We start from the raw sequence: 9,409 nt of genomic DNA on the forward strand, positions 1-9,409 counted from the left end.
CTTGGTGGAATAATATTCATTTTTTCAATTAGTCGAAACACACGTCTCCTGCAGATTCTAAGAACAAATTCGATGGTATAACCATTCATAACCAATGTGTGGAAAACAAACTCAAAATTTTTTACATGGAACATTGGGTGACTCAAAAAAATTATTCTATCCACTAACCCTATGATTGTACCAATTTTATGCTGTATAGGATGAAAGGAGTTGTAATTAAGAAGGCGGCCCGAGTAAGTAGGTTTGTGGTACCAATCAAACCTAAGCCTACAATCTACAATTTCCATAGATTTTTCCAAAAAACAACTTGCCTCTATCGCCATAATCAATCGTAAATTGAAGGCGTGAATGGAAAGAGTTAAAAACATTTAAGATATTCTCTATAGAAGCTTTACTCGGGCCGCCTTCTTAATTACAACTCCTTTCATCCTATACAGCATAAAACAAAAAAAAATGACTCTAACCAAAGAAAAAAAACAAAAAAAAAACGATTTTTCTCTTTTTTTTAACGGCAGCCGGCGTGTCCCTGTCCAGGACGGTAGGGTCCCAAGTCCCTCCAGGCGACTTTACAGCGGGGGCATGTCTTCATGGTAACCCCGAATGCGCCGCATCCAAAGCAGAAGGATCCCTCCCTCGGGTGCGGGCACTCGGAGTACTTGTGCCGGCCTTCCCAGCAGTTCCAACATCTGTTGGCCTGCCGGGAGCTCGCTCGGCCGCCCGGAGTACCCGACCTGGATCTCCTGGCCTCGGCAGCGGCCCCCCTTCGGCCCCTCCTGGCGCGCCTCCCTGCCTTTAGAGGCTCCGCGGGGGCGTCGTCCCGCGTCGTCGACGTCCTCGCCGCGGCCTCTCTCCTTCGCGCGGCCTCCAATCGCTCCGCCAGGAGACTCGGTCCCGATGAGGCGGCCTCGGCAGCAGGTGATGTCGGCACCCCGTTGGCCGGCCTCAGCTTCGGCAGCTCCGCGGCTATCGGAGTCGCGGGAACCTCCACTCTTTCAATTATCTCAGGCTCCCTGACCGGATCCGTCTGAGTTTCCCGCGTCCTGGACTTTGGGCTCCTCCGGGTTTGCGTGGCGGCTTCCCTGGTGGTCGGGAAGTCCCTCACCACGGCGCCCTCGGTAGTATACCTGGAGCGCTCGTAAAACTCCACCAGTTCCCCGAGCTCCGCCCAGAACGCGGGAAATCTATCGTCGAGCTCGTCCCATAATTCCGCGTATTTTTGTGCGAACGCTTGCCAGTCTTCCATGCTGCTACAATTAGGAATTCAGGAAACGTAAGGTTTGATATCCTGGATATGGACCTTGCCCGAACCCCCGTCTAACCGCTCGAGCTCGCACACCACCGACGACAATTTTCGCGTGATCCTGAAGGGACCCGAAAATTTCGGCGTCAGCTTTGCGGCGATATTCTGCGCGGCCGACGATAAGGTGTGCTGTCGCCTTAACACCAAATCTCCTACCTGGTACACACGATGACGTCTCCTCAGGTTGTAGGTGGCCGCCTGGCGTTGGTGTGCCTGTTCCAGATTCTCGGCCACCCACTTATGTAAGACCTTGAGTTTTCTCATTCTTGTTGCCCATACCTCCGCATCTTGTGCCTAGACCGCGCCTATCCCCTCGCGATCGCTCCTCAATGAGTTCGACAGCCCTAATTCCCGTCCCAAATTCACAAAGGCGGGCGTGGCCTTCATCGAAGAGTGGTGAGCTGTGTTATACGCGAATCTAAACTCACAAGTGCTCATCCCACTCTCGATGATCCTCTTCCAGGAACGTCACTATCATAGTTTTTAAAACTCTATTTACCCGCTCCACGGGGTTCGCCTGAGGGTGGTAGGGCGGTATCGTTGTGTGTGTGATTCCGCGCTCTTTTGCGAACTCGCTCATTACGCGATTCACGAATTCCGTCCCATTGTCCGTCAGCAAATACTTCGGGGTCCCCCATCGCGTGATCACTAAGTCCTCGATCGCGTCGCGAATCTTTTTGCCGTTTGCCTGGCGCAAAGCTCGGACTTCGATCCACTTCGAAAATAAGTCCTACACGACTACTATGTATGCGAAGCCGGCCCTACTCCTGGGGAACGGCTCCATCACGTCAGCCGCGACCACCGTCCAAGATTTTTCTACGATACGTCTCCCCATCAACCCCGCGGAAACTTGTTGCTCTACCTTGGTACGTTGGCAGGGATCGCATCTCTTCACGTAATGTACAACGTCCCGAAACATTCTCGGCCAGTAATAATCGACAGCTAACCGGTGGTACGTTTTCTCCACCCCCAAATGACCCGCCTGGGGATGGTCGTGAGACTCTCGGAGCGCTTCTTCGCGATCGTCTTTCGGCAGCACTAACTTCCAGCGATCGAGGTCCTCCACTAATTCTGAAATCACAGGCCTCGATCGCAAGTAATAGAGACGATCGTCGACGATTTTCCACGTCGAAAATCGCTCCGGATTTTTGCTCACGTCCAGGTATCGTTTACGATACCACCCGTCCTTCCCCCCAGGGAGCGGGTCCCCCGCGGCCGCGATGACCTCCCCAGTCTCGCTCTCGTATCGGTGCGACAGCGCGTCCGGGACGTGATGGAGGGCCCTCTTTCGATGAACCATCTCGTAGTCGTATTCCGAGATTTCCAGGGCCCAGCGCGCTAATCTACCTGTAGGGTTCCTCAGATTGTGTAACCAGCGAAGGCTACTATGATCAGTTATCACAGTGAAGTGATATCCTTCCAGATATGGCCGGAACTGTTTCACTGATCACACTACTGCTAGGCATTCGAGCTCGATCACTGAATATTTCTTTTCGGCTTCTGATAGCGCGCGACTAGCGAAAGCCACTACCCTTTCCACCCCCTCGTGGTCTTGGGTGAGCGCGGCTCCTAACCCCACCGAACTAGCATCCGTTTGCAACGTAAACGGCAGCGAAAAGTCCGGGCACGAGAGTACGGGCGCGTCAGCTATCACGTGTCGAATCCGCTCGAATGCCTCCTGCTGTTCTGCCTCCCACTGCCATCGCCTGTCCTTTTTCAACAGGCGCGTCAGGAGTTCGCTCAACGTGACGAACTGCGGTATAAATCGTCGATACCAGGACGACATTCCCAAAAAGCGGCGTAGTTGTCTAAGATTTTTAGGTGCCGGGAATGCGGTCACTGGTTCGACTTTTGCAGGGTCAATTTGTAGCCCTCCCCCACCAACGAGGAACCCCAGGTACCTAACCTCCCTACGACAGAATTCGCACTTGTCTGGATTTATTGTCAAGCCGGCAGCCGCGACGCGATTCAATACGCGCTCGAGCCACTCGATGTGCTGCTCGAACGTCGGGGTAGCGACCACGATATCATCCAGGTACGCAAACGCGTACGGCTCCATTTCCGACCCGATGACTCGATCTAACAGTCGTTGAAACGTGGCCGGGGCTCCCGTCAGCCCATACGGCATCCGCGTGAAATGAAATAAACCCTTGCCCGGAACACTAAACGCAGTCACCTCGCGACTCTCCTTGGCCAGCGGGATCTGGAAGCACGCTTGGCTCAAATCGATGGTCGAGATGTGACGCGCGGCGCGAAGTTTATCCAAAATACCGGTCATATTAGGCAGCGGATACGCGTCCTTTTTCGAAACGGTATTCGCTCGACGGAAATCCAGGCAAAAGCGATATTTTCCATTGGCCTTCCGAACCATAACTACCGGGTTCGACCACTCACTAAAGGAAAGCTCAATTATTCCATCTGCTAACATCTTATCTATTTCTTCGCGCATGGCTTTCTGACTCGCGGCGACACGAGATAGCATCGTTGCTTGATCGGTGCGTGTTGGCCAACGTCTACACGGTGTTCGGTTAGCGTGGTCACCCCCACGCCCTTCGAGACGCTCGGTAATTTATCGTCGAGAAAGTTCTTCAATCGGGCCTCTTCGTCCGTCGTGAGGCTCGTCAGCCCGCAACATGTTTTTCCCTCCCCCGCTCTCACTTCAAAAGGGTGGCGAACGCTCGTGTTGCTGGCGAATCCCCATTCCCCGGCCGCGAGGTCCAAGAAGATCCCGTACACGCTCAGAAAATCAAGGCCTAAGATAGCGGGTAGCGCGAGAATCGGCAGTAAATAAACCGTTAGTGTGCGCTCGATTCCTTTTAACCGAAACGGCACCTCCGCTGTCTCCCTGACCTCCTCAATCTGGCCGTTCGCGGTCCGGATCCGGCAGCCCTGGTCGCGAGTCGTCGGCAGTTCCCATGCGCGTACGATTTCGATCTCCTTGCGCCCCAGGATCGTTCGATTGGATCCGGTATCCACCAAAGCGCGTAACGACCGTTCACCAATTGTCAGGTGGAAGTAACGAAGTGACGGCAGCTCGCGAGCGCCAAATGCGCTATACGGAAGCGACTCTCTGTGCGCTTGCGGCAGCGAAAATGTACGGGTCTTCGGAGGAATAAGAGAAGTCGTAGCGACCCGATCTACGTACTTCTCTTCTCGTTTTCCGCGCATTTCGGGCACGTCTTTAACGTGTGGCACATTTTGCTACACCGGTAATAATGTACGCGCGGGTCTCGAGGGCAGTCGCGCGCGAAATGTCCCTCGCCCTCGCAATTCCAGCAGCGTCGGTCTTTCGCCGGACGCTGCGATTGCGGCGTTACACTAGCGGCAGCGGTTACGGCTCGTTCCCCCTCAGCCCCCGCCGCTGTCTCGCGTCTTCTCTCGAGCAGCGGCGCGAGAACCGGTTCCCCGTGCGCGCCGAGTCGATCGCGGCTCCTTCGCGTACTCTCACGGTTTCTCCTCTCGCGATTCCTCCGGATTCTCAAAGTCACCTACCTCCGCCATTGCGATAACTGGCGGAGGACGCGTGGACCTCGGCGGTGGGCGGTAAGCTAGCTCCGGGCATACAGATCTTTCCGGGGGTGGAGGCGCCCGATATTGTCTTGCCGCGACATAACTGCGCTCCACCCGCGTCGCGAGGCGCTCCAACGTATCGAAGTCGGATACGTCGTCGCGATGCACCGCGATCTGCAACCTCGGCAGCATATTCCTATGCGCGTAGTTCAGCCGCTCGTCCTCTCTCCACGGCGGATCTAAGCGACTAAACAGCGCAAGCATGCACGTGAGAAAGTCGGCGACCGGCTCGTGCTCACCCTGAGTGCGCCGCATGATTTCGTCCCTAAGCGCGAACTGAAAATCGGGGTCCCCGAAACGCGCCCGCAACGCCGTCTCGAAGCCCCACCACGTGCACCACTGGGAGCGCCTCGCCCGAAACCAGTGCAACGCGATACCCGACAAGAAGAAAGGCAGACATTTAAATAAATCCTCGTCGCTGGTACGAGCGCCCTTCCCTCCTCAATCCGGATGAGGAAGGCCTCCACGTCGGTTCCACGCGTGCCCGAAAAACTTAAATTCCACCGCCGCATCGTATTATATGCGTCGGCGGCGGACGAACCTCCCCGGGGACGACTCGACACCTCCGGTGCCCGCGCCGCATACGCTCCTGAGGGCGGCCTCCAGGCGGCGGCTCGCGGGTCGCCAGTGCACGGACTCGGCATGCTTGGCTCGACAGCTCGCGGACTGCTTATGCCTATTCCCGTGTGACATGGCTCGGCAGCTCGCGGATTGCCTATGCCTATTTCCGTGTGGCATGGCTCGGCAGCTCGCGGAGGCACGCCGCGTCGCCCCGTGACAGGCGACTCGGTAGCGCGCGTCTCTCCCGCGTACAGATCGGTCGCACACAGATCGGCAGCAAACGTCTCGTCAGCGTACGCCTCACTCGGGTGCTGCTTCGCGGTACCGCGCCCCCGCCTCCGCGTCCTCCGATTCGCGCCTCGACCCGTACGGGGCACCGCTCCCTGTCTCTCGATTGCGTCCCCCTCGAGGGTATTATTACTATCGAGGGCGACCGATTCCTCGCCCTTCGATATTTCGCTCGTCGGCGTGAGCGTCGGCAGCCCGCGTCCCCCCTGCAGGGCTCGCTCGTAACGCACGAGGCGAGCCCGCAAGACCGGACGCGATCCCTCCGTCCTCAGTCCTCGCTTTACTAGCTGATGGCTCAACTCGTCAGCTGTCATCTCGGCAGCTCACGCGTCGAGACTCTGACCTCCCTCAGCCATCACCTAAAATTCGCGGACGCACTCTGACCTACCAATTCTCAATTAAGAAAATAAAAAAAACGAACACTAATTAACTATAACCTGGGTGAGCACCACCGTCCACCGACCTCGCACCGCGCTCCAAATTTCCGGATATTATTTTCCGACTGTCAAAGGCGCGATAACTTCGTCGCGAAGGCCAACACACCGATCAGCTGTTCGTCGCGTTTCTTTTACACGGTAGCGGCACGCGGAACCACAACACACTTGCTTCTCGCGGATCTAAACACTGACGTCACCGCGCGTCGCCTGTTCGCAGCCAAACTCTCTCGGCTCAACGAACACAATAGCTGTAAGAAACGGATTAGTGTCGGCGACAGCACACACAAATGTAAACAGTATAAAAACCGGGCTCGATCAGATCTGTGAGACGCTCGATGTGTCTCGGTAGTTGATCTTTAACTTTTTCGGTCGTTTATGATCACAATTGAAATCGTAACCGATTCCCCAGCGCGATCCGAACAAAGACTCTTAAAGGCCGATTTCACCTCCGATCAAATATAGATTTTCCCGACTCCGTCAACTTTTACCTCGAGTGGGCCCCACGTTGGGCGCCAAAATTTGTAACACTGCACTCGCGACTCGCGCAGTCGGCACACGAATCGGGTGTAGCGACAAAATTATTTTGTCCCTTTTGGTCAGCTCTCACAGTTCGGCGGATTTCGCGAGACCCAACAGCTCAACACAAAAAGAGAACTCTAACTGGGCGCCAGGTACGGCGGTCCGTACCCACTAAAAGACTCGTCCACTAAACTCGAAAAGGTTGGTCTCACCGACGAGTAGCACTCGTCGTCCGCCCGAAGAGGGCTGACCCGAACGTCCGGCAGCTCAGCCCTCTTTGCGGCAGAGGGGCTGGTTCACGCGAGGTCGGAGGTAAAAGGATAGAGCGGGGACTAGGATAATTAAATGATCCGCAATGCCTTGAGACAACGTTTATTGCTAGTTACCGTTACACTGGTATTAGCCGGCAGCAAAGTTGCTATGATAACAATCTGAGTCTTTTCCGCGATCGCGACAGAGATATTCGGCAGCACGCGCTAGCGTCGTGACCGGCGGAGGTCACGACGGCCGCGTAAGCGTTCGGCGGTGTGTCCGCGTCGACGGTACAACCGGCGGATGTTCGGCGATTTGACGTACGTCGAAATGATCTCGTGAGCTTGTCCCTCTAACGCGCGGGAGGGACGCGAGCCCTTGCCCTCGTCCAGGAGGACGGCCGGGTCCCCGCTCGTCGACGCCTCGCCCGCTCCGCGCCACGAAAATCACCAAAATATTGTCTTCGTCCCTTTTGGAACGGACTCACCAAAGCTTGAGCGGAGCGGGGCAGTCGGTAGCCGGCCTCGGCGGTCCCTCTGGACTCACACGAATGTGATCCTGGATCTCGCAGCGGTCTTACGGTCGAAGGTCGAGTCGTCGGTGCCTCGTCTTCCAGTTCTCGGCTCCACGGATGGCGCGTCCTTCACACTCTAGATTCCGTGTTATTGGCGAGATTGACGACAAAAGCTTTCGAACGGTCGTTATCGTCCCGTCTTATTTTAGGTGTTTGAACCCGCTTCCGACAGCTCTTGGGCGCTCATTGGCGGGATCTTTCTCCCGTTTCTCGATCTCTGACTCTGCACAGCTGTTTTCGATACGTCAGGCTTTGGAGCTTCCTTGTCCGTTTTACCTTAGCTTAAGCTCCTTTGCGGCAGCCGTTGTTTGCGTCGATCCACGAGCCTCGCGGCGTCCTCGCTCGGATCGGAGGACGCTCCGGGTCGCGGAGGATGTGCTCGCCGATTTCCTCCGGCGGCAGCTATCCTCCGCTCGTCCGCGGTGTCGATCCACTCCGTCCTCGCGGCTTCCTAGCGACAGCCTGTGATCGCTCCCCTTCGGCAGCTTCGCCTCGCCGTACAGGATGTTGCTGAAACAAGTCTGTGTTAAGTTTTCCACCCTGTGGGTCCCTACTGAGTCGTATTATTGACGGAAGCGGTTCACCTAGAGTAGCAGGTCCTGCGGCCGTTCCTCTCGCAGGCTTTTTCTCTCCTACGGCGGCAGCAGTCCTCCTTGCTGGTAGCCTTCTTCTTCCGGACTCAACCTCGATGACCGTATTTATACACAAAAATATGATTCGAGGGCTGCGTAGGCTCGCGTCCTAAACGCCTCACGGCTAGGACGCGACATCCGCCTGCAGCCGGGAAGCTCATAATGCTTCCTTACTATAGACTACTAGTGACGGACGATATTTATTAATCGTCACGTCACACTGTTTCTTATCGTTTTCGTCTCGTATTGAGAGATTCTTTGCTTCATTTTTGCACGTATTTTCACCATGCAAAAGGGTTTTTATTCGACGGAGGTAGAAATAAGTAAACTTTGCAGAAAGATTTGATATCGTGATAGTAACTGTTCTTTATCGTTTTTGTCTCATATTGTGGGATGCTCCGCTTCGTTTTTGTATATACTTTCACCATGTATAAGAGTTTTTAAATCTGTCGAATTTTGTCGAATCAGCACGAGACAATAGTTTTGCAAAGGTATTCGGTATTATGTTAATGAAATTTCCCAACAAATTTTATTTTGTGTTGACTTGACCAAATTTAAAATGCTTTTGTATGGTAAAAATACGTGCATAAATAAAATAGGACATTCCTGCCTCAAGGATGAAAACAATGTGAAAGTATTGCTATTGACATTGATTTCATTTTTCAAAAATTACAACATACTGACTGCTCCAATTTTTATGATAAAATTACGTGCGAAAATAAAGTGTAACATTGGTCAGTGCGAAATGAAAATGATATCTCAAATTACCGTTGCTAATTATATTGAAAACTCAAATAATAGGTAACGTAACCATAGAAGGAGGAGGGCATACTAGGTGGCGGCGAGACGCCGTGCGTTCGTCGAGATCAGCGTATCTTTTTCGTTCCAGAAAGAGAAAAACATCGAGAGCGCGGTCTTGCTAGGCCGGGACTCGAACCCGGGTCTTTCGCTTGCCGGGCGACTGCTCTAAACCACTGAGCTACCTGACACTCCACGCTCACGACACTCTCCTCTTCCTAGAAAACGCTCAGAGATGCCGTTCGGAAGCGACATCTCTGGCGCGATCCCGAGCGCACGGCGACTACAGAGAGAAACAATGTTACTGTACCAAATGATACAGCTGTCAGTCAAAGTCTCAAAGTCAAAGGTTGCTATCTTTTAAGACCTGCTGTCCATGTATGCCCGTCTCCACCGTTGCTCCTCCTCATCTGGTGCAAATAATACAAATAAGCCCCGGGGTCGACACTAATTTTTTGGCAGCCCCCGGGTGCTTGGA

At 54.3% G+C, this 9,409-nt stretch overlaps 1 non-coding gene across 1 annotated transcript; it reads right to left on the reverse strand.

The window, feature by feature from the left end:
- Positions 1 to 9,049: 9,049 nt before the first annotated feature.
- Positions 9,050 to 9,122, reverse strand: Trnaa-ggc. Its single transcript has one exon. It is a non-coding gene; the product is annotated as a tRNA-Ala (tRNA).
- Positions 9,123 to 9,409: the final 287 nt, after the last annotated feature.

Source organism: Odontomachus brunneus, unplaced genomic scaffold, assembly GCF_010583005.1.
Source record: "Odontomachus brunneus isolate Ranch 3 - 2012 unplaced genomic scaffold, Obru_v1 Obru_scaffold_072, whole genome shotgun sequence".
NCBI classification, from domain to species: Eukaryota; Metazoa; Arthropoda; class Insecta; order Hymenoptera; family Formicidae; genus Odontomachus; species Odontomachus brunneus.